Genomic DNA, 10,777 nt, shown 5'->3' with positions numbered 1-10,777 from the left:
TAGAGGTCAAAAAAATGGTATTTTCTCACAAGTTTCCGGAAGGCAGTGGAAAGTCGTATTACTGCTGAGGAAGGTGTGTTATGTAGTACTGAATGTCTATTGGTTGTACTCGAGAATGGGATGTTAAAGTCCCCTCCAATTATCAATGTTGTTGGAAGTAACGTTTCCAGTTTGGAAAAGATATTATTCAGGAATGTTATCTGGGATGAATTGGGTGCATACGTGTTACATATTGTGAGAGGGACTCCTGTCAGTGTACCCAAGACTATAACCCATCTCCCATTAGGATCTAACATTGTGTTTGAAAGCTGAAAAGGACATGTGCGGGATATCAACACAGCCACTCCACCCCTTTTTTTTATCCTGTGTAGCAGAAAATACTGTGGGATAGTATCTAGATGCAAATTTAAAAGAACACGATTCATCATGATGCGTTTCTTGGATAAGGGCTATATCTATTTTTTTAGATTTTAGATCTTTTAAACAAAGACTTCTTTTCACATCTGTATTTAAGCCCTTTACATTGAGTGTTAAAAAACGCGTCATGGTGAATATGAATCAGGGGAATTCATAATAATGTTCAGTTTCCTACCCCTGATGATCATTGTTGCTAGAGGTAAAGTTCCAGAACGGATCTCCCTAAGTAGACTGGAATCGTCACGCCTTTCACTGAGACGATCTGATGGAGGAGGTCGGGTCGCACAGGCATGTTGTACTAGTAGAAAAGAAGAAAAGATTAATAGGGAAGAATACAAATCATAAATAGTAAACATATAGATGACTAACATTAGATACAATTCTGTAAATCCAAGGATTAAACCCTTTAGTCTTAAGTTACTGGTAGAGGAAATTACCACCTTCAGCTGAAAAAGCTCAAGGGAACACATTACCACCTCAACTTATGGGGAACAGTGGGTGGGCAATCCAAAGCAAGACTTAGAACTGTCTACTTATCGTCTTCACCTCTCGTCACCCTCCACCCCTTATGTTAAACTTTCCCAACATCTGACCAAATAAACAGATAACCTGATTATGTAACTAAATTCTGCATGGTTAAGCCAGATATTGGGTATCATAAATTAAGCGGTTATTTACTAGAAAAACATTTGTAATTATATATTTTTTGGCCTTAAATACTTATTGTAATTCTAATAGTAACTCCTGTTTGACTAAAGAAACATTTTGGATAATCTATACCCTAATGGTAACTGTAAACAGGGAAACTACTCTTCTCCTGTCGAATACCTCGAATACCCCTCATCTAAGCAGATAATCTCAGCATACTTATGATCCAATAAAATGTCCTCTTAGAGCTCAAGTTGTAGGTTCATTTCTATAATGTCCACGAAAAAATATGGAACGCTTCACGAATTTGCGTGTCATCCTTGCGCAGGGGCCATGCTAATCTTCTCTGTATCGTTCCAATTTTAGTATATGTGCTGCCAAAGCAAGCACTTACAGATTTTATTAAGCTCTTTGTACTGTTTAAATGTTATCGCTGACCCATCAGATTTGTATTTTTTGAAGGCAATTTTTTTGTTGTTCATTGCTCTTTTAACATCATGTGTCAGCCATGTAGGATTTAGTTTTAATCGTTTATATTTGTTCCCCTTTAATATATTTAGATGTATAGTTATTTAGAGTTGATTTAAAGATGTCCCATTTACCTTCTGTGTAGGAAGTGAGTGTAGGCATGCGTTAATAGGGGATAAGATTTCTAGGGGTGGAGTACACCTTTAACCCCTTCCCGATCCATGGCATACATGTATGCCATGGGTCAGCTCCCATTCTATAACGTGGGGCCACGGCGTGGCCCCTCGTCATAGCGGGTCGGGCCTGGCACCTAGCAATGGCCAGGACCCGTGGCTAATAGCGCGCGGCAGTAATCGCGGTACCGCACGCTATTAACCTTTTAGACGCGGCGTTCAAAGTTGAATGCTGCATCTAAAGTGAAAGTAAACTAATGCCGGTTAGCTCAGGGAGCTGCTCGCGATCGCCGCGGCAAAATCGCGGCATCCCGAACAGCTTACATGACAGTCGGAGGATCCCTACCTGCCTCCATGCTGTCCGATCGTCGAATGACTGCTCCGTGCCTGAGATCCAGGCAATAGCAGTCAAGCGGCAGAATCATTGATCACTGGTTTCCTATGAGAAACCAGTGATCAATGTGAAAGATCAGTGTGTGCAGTGTTATAGCCAGTGTGTGCAGTGTTTGCAGTAAGCCTTATTGTACCACTAACACATACAGGCTACACTGGGGGTATCTCGCACAAGTGTGTATGCCCTCTCACTAGTGAAGCACTGAAAATATATATTGTAGAGTTACAGCTCACACAACTAAGGGTACACTCACAATCTAACAACACATGTACAACAGGAGACTTTCAATATGCTTTACAGTCTGTGTCTAATAACTATCATGTATGCAATACAACCATCCATTACCTAGAAAAGCAATGCTATTAATTACCAGTGACAAATCACTAAATAACTATCATGTATGATATTCAAGTTACCCTTAAAACAAGGAACACAAAGCAACAGTCTATTAGGATCCTGTAAAACTAGTACAGTGCTACACGAGATAACCACATCTAAACAGATTAACCTATTGTATAAGAGTACAAAAAAACATGCCCCTCCCCCGACCATGTGCTTTCTTTGTCCCTAAAAATGGCCCCCAGCTATGTATAAAACGGAAGCAGGAAGTACAGGCCAACATACAAATCACCCTTTTAGTTTAAAAGCCCTTTGAAGACTACAAAGTTAATAATCAGAAAAATATTCCTTTATATAGAAGTTTCATAAATAAGCTATAATTGTTAGGAAAATTAGTTAATATGGTCAATTGGTTACTAATATTCATAACTTCTGCAAAATCCCATCCTCGTCGCCATTTGTTGTGGTTCGTGGCTTTGGGGTTGAATTATATCTGGCTCCAAGGGTCCACGACCAGTTAAAATCTGCAGACCATGCATCTGGGACACAAAATGTCCGACAAAAATGTCTGCCACCGTGCGGTGTTGTGAATACAATATGTTCACAGACCAGGTGCATAGACACTTAACTGAGCAGTACTACCGGAGACCAAATGCATTCATAAACTCCCCACAGACCAACCTATTTAGGAATTTTGGAAGAGTTATATCCTAATATCCAATGCACAAATTAACACTACACACCCAAATACTGGCAGAAATAAAGATGTTTTAATATACAGCTAACTAAAACACACTCTAACTAAGAAAGAAAAGAGAAAAAGATTTTACAAATAGCTAGAAACTTAAATCTGCAGTGTAAGTAGACACATATACAACGATTATAGTAGAAAACACTATCCGTTGGCTATTTAGGTGGATTTTCCTTAAAATATACAACTATACTAAATGAAACACACAGAGAATATAATACTGAAAAATACTTAGCTTCGGGGACCCTTTACAGCAAGTATGAGCAACAAAGACAGGCATGGGAGCAGGCTGCAGTCCTTTGTTTCAAGATTCAGGCCAAAACAGGAAGTTGAATGGCCAGGTGTGTTGGTATCCAGCCCCGCAATAGAAAGAGAGCTTGGTCCCCTTTGAATGGGCTTTTTTAGATGTTCTCCGCCCCCCAGCCAGCCCCCAGGTGGTCTGTCTAATGTTACAAAAGCCCCTGTAAGCATGCCGTGGAGACCCCTACTATAAAGATGATCCTCCATCTTTTCTTTTATCTAAACTCCATGCGGCCCTCTTGGACTAGAATCACAAAATATAGCAAATAAAATGTATGTCATTTTCATGTCCATAACAGTGCGCCCACGTCTAAAAGTGACCGAGGGTTTGTGGGGTAGAATGTCACATAGGTAGGGATCTTTTAATAGGATCGGCCAGTGTTTGGATAGAATTTCCTTAACCTGCGTATGTTCCCGTGTGAAGGTGGTAATAAAATTGGAGGACCAGTCATAGTTTTTGGAATTGTTGCGTGTTGTTTTAGATAGACATTCGGCTTGTGTCTGTAAGCTGGCCTTCTTGTATGCCGACTCTATAATGGCCTTAGGATATTTCTTCGCTTTAAAGCGAGTTTTAAGAGTGTTGCTCTGGAGTTTGAAATCTTCCAAAGAAGAGCAGTTCCGTCTAATTCGCTTGAACTGACCTTACGGGATGTTAGAAATCCATTTTTTGTAATGGGAGCTAGAAAAGTCCAAATAGCTATTGCTATCTACCTCCTTGAAAAAAGTGCGAGTGCTTAGTCTATTGGCTTCGTCATGAAATACGACAACATCTAGGAATTCTGCATTATTGTGAAAGATATTATGAGTAAAATGAAGTCCCCATGTGTTGGTATTAAGATCATTTAAAAACTCTTCAAGCTGTGGGGAGCTCCAAATCTGACCCACTCCGTTTTTTTCACGTGTTGTCTTCTTAGGGCTTATTGCCCCTTGCTGACATACGTCCAGTTGAACCTCCCCATCCCCGTAAGCCTTTTGAATACATACAACTAAAACATTTCTACTCTTCGGTGTCACGCTCGGCCCGCCTGCATCGGGAGTTAACTCCCTTTGAGGGACTTTGCATGGCCCCCTCCTTGCCCCCCCCACACCATAGGGTTTCTGTAGAGATTGTTGCTTACTCAACACACCTCTTCTTTGCCCTCCTTCTGTAGCGCTTGGGAGGCGGACCTCGGCTCTCAGTTCTCCCCGGAGCAATGGCAGAAATGCTTTCACCTTTCACATAAGTCAATCATACCTAACAGATCACAAGAGACGAACTGCAAAATACTCTCCTGCTGGTATAGGACTCCGGAGCAGTTGCATCGATGGTACCCGTCAGTCTCTGACCTTTGTTGGCGTTGTGGACAAGCGACTGATACGATGTTGCACATCTGGTGGGGTTGTCCCTCACTGCGTCCATTCTGGACTTCAGTACGCTCTATCACTCACGATATCACCGGTGTGACTGTTCCGGATTCCCCTGAGGCAGTCCTGCTCTTCATGTTTGACATTTCTGCTACTTCCTTCCGGAAATCTCTCTTACGCTATTTTCTGCAGGCTGCTAAGTCAGTTATTCCCCGTAAATGGAGGTCTTCCACGCCCCCGACTGTTGGGGAATGGCTTGCAGAGGTGAATTATTTTCAGCACATGGAGGAGTTAATTGCCTTGACCCCTGCAGAAAATGAAAGATGTACCAAAACGTGGTATGATTGGTCATCCTTCCAGTCTACCTCTGAGTACCGTGACCTATTGGCCTTGGGATCCTCTGTGACGCCATGACCCTTTTTTGGCTACGCTTTCTCTCGTCTGTCTTGGTAACCTTCCCGCCCTACTTCCCTTGTTGTTTCTTGTCTGTCTGTAAGACCCTTGTCTCTGTATGTTGTCATGTCTGCCTGTTTCTGTGTTTTACATACCCTCTTATTTTTCTGTTCTTCACTTTTTATCTATATCCCTCTATTCTTTCCCTTCTGAACCTTGCCGCTTTAGCATTGATGTGGTTATTACATATTCTAAGTTGGTGTTCCTTGTTGAGTATACTGATTGCTTTGACATGATGTCCTTCCTGTCTGTTGCGCGAGTAACGGACTCCCTAATGCTGACCGCACTTTCTGCCATGCACGGTCTTTATGACTTATTCTGTTTTTTTATCTTGCATTGAGGCCATGCTTAACACCTTGTGCCTCTGTCACTGTCGTGCCTTGTTATTGTTTTTTTGTTTATTGAAAATTATTGAAAATTAATAAAGATTTTGAATAAGAAAAAAAATTACTTTAGGGGTTAAGTAGCTGATCCATCTGCAGCATCTCCCCCTGCCCCCTGTAACAGGAAGCCTCTGATTGGTTGATGCAGGTGCCTTTCCCAGGCTGCAGGACCAATGAGTGCTTCCTCTTAGCTCAGGGGAGATGACATAATAGAGCAGACACTCCATGATCTCCTGGGGCTTCGCTCTGTACTGTGAGTTGTGATCACACTGAGGCTCCGTGCATCACAGGAAATCACAGAAACAGGACACGTCAGATCCGGGACGGTTGGGAGGTAAGTCTATTATCATAATAGTAATACACATTGGGGGACATGTATGAAAACTTGTGCAGAGGAAAATTGACCAGTTGCCCATAACAACCAATCAGATCGCTTCTTTCACTTTTCATTTTTAAATGTGGTGTCCCGGTACAGGACTTGGTCCTGTCCCTGTCTAAAGTCCCCTCAGCCAGAGTTCCTTCACTCTCATAGGGCACTCTTGCAGGGCTTACCCCTGGTCGCCTCATGTAAATTGTGTTCATATATATATATTTAATGTATAGGAAATATTATGTAAAGGACCTTAGCAGGTCACGTGCCTTTAATTATGATTGTACTATGGTTTAAGGACCTTACAGGATCATGTGATGTACCCAGAGTTCACTGGGTCAGGACTTACAGGTTTGCCGGCCAATGAGCTTTGTCCAGCCTCCTTAATATATAAGGGGCTGTAGTCAATCAATTCACTCTCTTAGCTCTTGCCTCTCTTAGTTCCGGTCTATCAAGCAGCACAAATCTCATCAGCATCAATTCAAGTCAGCTAGGCCAAAGCCTAAGATCCAGCAACCACTAAAACGTGAGTTACCAAAGCTCAAACTACCTAATCCTGTGTGACTACTACCAGCTAAAATATTATAATTAGTAGCACAGTGGCTAGCATCAAAGCTCATTGCTTCAGAGTCCCAGCACAACCTGTGAGGAACCTGTATCCCGGTTCACTCTAGAGAGACTGTTATGTTTGAAGACTGTTGTATAAAATCCTCAAATAAAGTTCTTCAGTTTATTCATAAAATCTGCTGTGGATATTCCGTTATTCTCCCTACCGTTTCTGGGGCAGTTGGCGGTAGGACTATTAACACTAAGGAAACCTCGCCCTGGCATCATGACATCTTAGGGTTAATACCAACAGACCCTACACTACCACTACAACACCCTAGACACAATTACTTTCTCCTGCCCACCACATAAAAATGAAAGAAACTATCTGGTTGCTATGGGCAACCACTTTTCCTCTTTACAGGTTTTGATAAATTTCCTCCAGTGGTTTTGGCAAAAATTACACAAAGATGGCGTCTTGGGAGAATAGAAATGAGGACGCAGTTGTTGTGGTGTGTTTATTTTTATTTTTTACCAAATAAACCTCAAACAAAAATTGTGTCTGTTCCTAGGCTTAGGCTGGGACTAAACACAATGTATCTGTGGCGTTTTTTAAAGCCCACATTGCCTTATCTTTGGTGGTCTCCCCCCCCCCCCCCCCTTCTGACAGACGTCTGTCCAGCTGTTGCAAAACTACAACTCCAAGCATGCCCTGACAGCAAATGATATTACAAATGCTGAGTATAAACAAATATAACACACCCGCAGGGCGTAGTGTCATTTTATTAAAAAATGCTAAAAAAAAAAAAATCCCTTAGGTAACAGTCATGCAGAATATGTTAAAAAGCTTTTTAGGTTTCAGCCAATCAGAGAGCAGCACTGCTCAAATAGAACTCCCAGGAGGTAACAGCGTGTCACACATGTGATGTCATAACCATTGTCCACCAGAGAGCAGCACTGAGCAGAAATAACACAGCTCCTGCTCATTCTTCATCAGTGAGGGGCCGATGCTGGACACTGTAGGCGCGCGGGAATGTGAAGTTGAATACATCACTGTGATTGGTAAGTGTCACATTGTTGTGTCCAAAAGGTCTTTAGTGCAGTTCCATGTGCATTTCTATAATAACCATGTAAATAATCTATCTTTTGTTTTCCTATCTTAGATGCACTATTTCCAGGATGTGGAGTAGCATTTCCGGACTATCAAGACGTTGTAATAAGGCACATATTTCCGGACTTACAGCAAGAAGTTGGATGAAGGCATAAACCCTCGAATCACGCACATACACAGTCACTTTGCCCAAATTCTAGCGGTAACCTCCTTTAGTATGCCCAGAGGAAGGGCAATACAGTAGCCATGGATTCCCTACAGGTTTCCTCCCCTCTGGAGGTTTTTCCTGTCCTGAGTTAGTTACTGTACGCTCTTTGTGAGTGATGGAAGGTTACAAAAATCCCTACACAAACATTTTATTAATAATAAAGTTCCCCTGTTTTTAAACCGTTCTTTGACTTGTTTGACTCATTTATTTTATTTCTGTCTGTGAAAAATTGTGATTTTTTTTTAAGTGTCCAAAGCATGCCTCAGCAGGCATCACGTGCAAACCCCTGGGGGGTCGTGAGAACCCCCCCCCCCCCCCATGTCAGCGATCAGTTCAATTCAGACCGGCGATCTGCGGCGATTCCGGGTCATACGGGTCTCCAGTGACCGGGAAAATAAGGAGGATCGGGGGTGTCTAAGACACCCCCGATCCCCCTGAAGGCATAGGAGTAAGGTCGTCTCTGCTATTGGTCGGTCAGAGACGACTGGCCAATAGCAGTTCGGGGGTGGGGGAGTTAGAGTTCGGTTCCCCGCTCTGTCCACCGACTTTTGTCCTGGAAGAGTGAGGAAACTGGTGGTCATCGGCGCCAGAGGTCACTTACCGGGCGGGCAGCGATGAGATATGGCTCCCTGGTGCATCTCCCTGGTGCACGATCCTATGGAAGCCAGTGAGTTGTTGCCTAGCAACATATGGAGGGCTACAGTTAGAAGACCACTATACAGTGGTCTCTAAACTGTAGCCCTTCAGATGTTGCAAAACTACAACTCCCAGCATGCCCAGACAGCTGTTTGGGCATGCTGGGATATGTAGTATTGCAAGATTTAGAGGGGTACAGTTTGGAGATCACTGTGCAGATCAGTACATGTTGAGAGTTGCAATTTTGCAACAGCTGGAGGCTGGAGTTAGAGTGTACTATGTACATTTGAGGCCTAAATTGGTGATTTGTACAGGGGTGGCTGATTTTATAGTGGTTCTGACATAAATGCAAAATAAATAAATAAATACCCACGTGTGACCCCATTTTGGAAACTACACCCCTCACGAAACGTATTAAGGGGTATAGTGAGTTTTAACACCCCACGGGTGCTTGACAATTTTTCATTAAAGTTGGATAAGAAAATGAAAAAATATATATTTTTAACTAAAATGCTGGTGTTACCCTAAATTTTTCATTCCCACAAGGGAAAATGGGAAAAAAAAGCCCCCCAAAATTTGTAACCCCATTTCTTCTGAGTAAGAGCATGCCCCATCTGTGGATGTAAAGTGCTCTGCGGGCGTACTACACTGCTCTGAAGGAAGGGAGCGCCATTGGGATTTTGGAGAGAAAATTTGTACGGAATTGAAGGCCTCGTGTGTCTACAAAGCCCCCATAGTGCCAGAACAATGGACCCCCCTCCCCACATGTGACTCCATTTTGGAAACTAAACCCCTCACGGAATGTAATAAGGGGAGCAGTGAGCATTTACGCCCCACAGGTGTCTGACAGATTTTTGGAACAGTGGTCCGTGAAAATGAAAAATTAAATAACCCTTTTAGGAATTACATAGTTACATAGTTACATAGTTAGTACGGTCGAAAAAAGACATATGTCCATCAAGTTCAACCAGGGAATTAAGGGGTAGGGGTGTGGCGCGATATTGGGGAAGGGATGGGATTTTATATTTCTTCATAAGCATTAATGTTATTTTGTTCCATGAATGTATCTAATCCTGTTTTAAAGCTGTTAATTGTTCCTGCTGTGACCAGTTCCTGAGGTAGACCGTTCCATAAATTCACAGTCCTCACGGTAAAGAAGGCGTGTCGCCCCTTGAGACTAAACTTTTTCTTCTCCAGACAGAGGGAGTGCCCCCTCGTCCTTTGGGGGGGTTTAACCTGGAACAGTTTTTCTCCATATTTTTTTGTATGGGCCATTAATATACTTATATACGTTTATCATATCCCCCCTTAAACGTCTCTTCTCAAGACTAAACAATTGTAACTCCTTTAATCGCTCCTCATAGCTATGATGTTCCATGCCCCATTGTCACGATTCGGCTTACAGGTTGTGGATCCACTGTGTCAGCGAGGGATTGGCGTGGACCGTGCTGGTGGACCGGTTCTAAGAGGCTACTGGTGTTCACCAGAGCCCGCCGCAAAGCGGGATGGTCTTGCTGCGGCAGTAGCAACCAGGTCGTATCCACTAGCAACGGCTCAACCTCGCTGACTGCTGAGAAGGCGTGGGACAGAAGGACTAGGCAGAGGCAAGGTCAGACGTAGCAGAAGGTAGGGGCAGGCGGCAAGGTTCGTAGTCAATATGGATAGCAGGAGATCAGGTAACACAGGCTTGGACAACACTAAACGCTTTCACTGGCACAAGGCAACAAGATCCGGCAAGGGAGTGCAGGGGAAGTGATGTGATATAGCCAGGGAGCAGGTGGAAGTCAATTAAGCTAATTGGGCCAGGCACCAATCATTGGTGCACTGGCCCTTTAAGTCTCAGAGAGCTGGCGCGCGCGCGCCCTAGAGAGCGGAGCCGCGCGCGCCAGCACATGACAGCCGGGGACCGGGACGGGTAAGTGACTTGGGATGCGATTCGCGAGCGGGCGCGTCCCGCTGTGCGAATCGCATCCCCGCCGGCAATGTCAGTGCAGCGCTCCCGGTCAGCGGGTCTGACCGGGGCGCTGCAGGGAGAGAGACGCCGTGAGCGCTCCGGGGAGGAGCAGGGACCCGGAGCGCTCGGCGTAACACCCATATTAGTTTAGTCGCGCGTCTCTGCACCCTTTACAGCTCTGCAGTGTCCCTTTTATGGACAGGTGCCCAAAACTGAACAGCATATTCCAGGTGAGGCCGTACCAATGCTTTATGAAGGGGGAGTATTATGTCTCTGTCCCTT

The 10,777-nt window shown here is 43.9% G+C and overlaps 1 non-coding gene across 1 annotated transcript; it reads right to left on the bottom strand.

Annotated features, from left to right (window-relative positions):
* Nucleotides 1-1,348: 1,348 nt before the first annotated feature.
* On the bottom strand, nt 1,349-1,455 carry LOC130297136 (U6 spliceosomal RNA). Its single transcript, XR_008849416.1, has one exon. It is a non-coding gene; the product is annotated as a U6 spliceosomal RNA (small nuclear RNA).
* Between the last annotated feature and the right edge of the window lie 9,322 nt (nt 1,456-10,777).

The sequence above is a fragment of the Hyla sarda genome, chromosome 12, assembly GCF_029499605.1.
Source record: "Hyla sarda isolate aHylSar1 chromosome 12, aHylSar1.hap1, whole genome shotgun sequence".
Classification (NCBI taxonomy): domain Eukaryota; kingdom Metazoa; phylum Chordata; class Amphibia; order Anura; family Hylidae; genus Hyla; species Hyla sarda.
Note: the sequence above shows the minus strand (reverse complement) of the source record. Positions and strands in the feature narration are given on the sequence as shown.